The sequence below is a fragment of the Manis pentadactyla genome, unplaced genomic scaffold, assembly GCF_030020395.1.
Source record: "Manis pentadactyla isolate mManPen7 unplaced genomic scaffold, mManPen7.hap1 scaffold_415, whole genome shotgun sequence".
Classification (NCBI taxonomy): Eukaryota; Metazoa; Chordata; class Mammalia; order Pholidota; family Manidae; genus Manis; species Manis pentadactyla.
Window position 1 is genome coordinate 75,716 of NW_026644798.1, and position 1,785 is coordinate 77,500.

At 48.2% G+C, this 1,785-nt stretch overlaps 1 long non-coding RNA gene across 1 annotated transcript in view; it reads right to left on the bottom strand.

Annotated features, from left to right (window-relative positions):
• Positions 1-583: 583 nt before the first annotated feature.
• The window catches only part of LOC130682384 (uncharacterized), a 1,836-nt gene continuing 634 nt past the window's right edge, over positions 584-1,785 (bottom strand). The window contains exons 2-3 of the long non-coding RNA XR_008995598.1: positions 1,533-1,785; positions 584-713 (exon numbers count right to left, since the gene is read on the bottom strand). The exon at positions 1,533-1,785 is cut by the window's right edge and continues 11 nt beyond it. This is a non-coding gene — a long non-coding RNA (uncharacterized LOC130682384). The remainder of the gene's footprint in view (positions 714-1,532) is intronic.

Consider the following 1,785-nt stretch of genomic DNA (forward strand, 5'->3'; position numbering starts at 1 on the left):
CCATAATTTTTCAAGAAGTAAAGATACTGCAAGACAAGTGCTGGGCCTGGAAGCCACAGGGCATACATCTGCCAAGAAGGAAAAAGCTAACCTTTTCCAAGAATATGGCTTCTCTCTCACTTACCAGCTTTACATCTCCCTGTATGGCCCCGGAAGATGGCTGGCTAGCCAGAGACGGGTAAGATTCGTCAAGGGAGGAACAACCTAAGACAGGCACGGTCGTAGGCAGGGGGGCCGGCAGGCAAGAAAATGGGGACCAACAGAGGGGAGGCTTAGAACCTCCCCCCTCCCCCCACCCCCCAGGGTTGAGAGAAACCTTCTGCAACCTTGGATGTTTTGCTGCCCTCGTCTGGTTTGGATTAAGACCTAGTCTATAGGCACAAACCTGATCATCGACACTTGCTCTCTTACCGCACTCAATCATGCCTTCCTTCTATCTATCTCTTGCATTTACCTACTACGTCAATATTTTATTAGAATTACATATCAAGTATAAAAAAAAAAAAGAATAATCGTACATCATACTTGACTTGATTGTTTATAGTTAACACACAGAAATAGTTTCTATGATATGAATGCCCTTGCATCGTTCACCATGTAAGAACTTGTTTAGTCCCTTCGGTAGTGGAGTCATGGCGACCTGTGTCTTATGTCAGGGAGATGTCGGTATCCACACAGAGGAAGGGGAAATGTAGTTTGCTGCTTACTGTGCCCTGCAGAGGGGTGTATAATGAAGATATGAGTTTATGATTTTAGATTGATTATAAATTTATTAAAACTTGTAAGAATATTTTTGTGGGAAAGAAAGAATCCTAGCTCACTGTGGCAGTAGGTGACCTGAATTTCACCCTAAGCTGATAGACTCCGTAGTCGCTGCTACATACTGCAAGCTCCTACGGTGGTCCCATGCACTTAGAAACCGCGTCGCATAGAAACGTAAAACACAACAGAGTCCACGTTGCTAGGAAAAGTTTCTGTCAAGGAACAGAAAAATGATCACCTGTCTAACACTTGACCAACCATGACTAGATCAGAAAGAAGAAGAAGAAGAAGAAGAAAAACTTGCTCATACCTATCAATCAATTGTCTATACCAATTAATCCACAGAAAAAAAAATATTCATATCCTTGTGCAAAATGGTATAAATAAAGCTGTCATCGGCACTTTGTCGGGAGATCACCTCCATCTGACTCTGTGTCCTGTCTCTCTGTGCACCGACTCCGTCTCATCCTTTTGGGCTTCACAACCCCCGCCCACCCCACCCCACCCACCCCCACTGGAGCTGGACTTTGGAAGGGCAGGTGAAGAGAGAGAGAGAGAGAGAGAGAGAGAGAGAGGCAGTGACTTGGGGAGACAGACTAACTGAGAGTGACTGAGTGACCGACTGAGAGTGACTGAGTCTCACTGGTGACTGAGAGTGACAGGCAGACTGACTGACGGAGTGGTGAGTGAGACCGACTCGAGGGACAAACTGCCTGAAACTGAGTGACTGACTGACCTGAAAGAAAAAAAAAAAAAAAAAAAGGACCTACCTGTCACTCGGTCTCGGTCGCCGTAGCTGGCGTGGGCGGTGACATGTAGAGCAGCGAACAGGAGGGAGGGTGTTCACTCCGGGGAGGTTTGATTCCCGTCCACAGCCGAAACGGTCCTGAGGTTCGCAGCGTCGTCCCTGCCCATGACGTCATCGCGGAGCGACTCACGTCCGTCCCACTCACAGCACATGCGTCGCGCCGCACGCGCGCCCGCTCAGCCCGCTGGTCGACCCGGCCTTGTGAGCAGAGACTT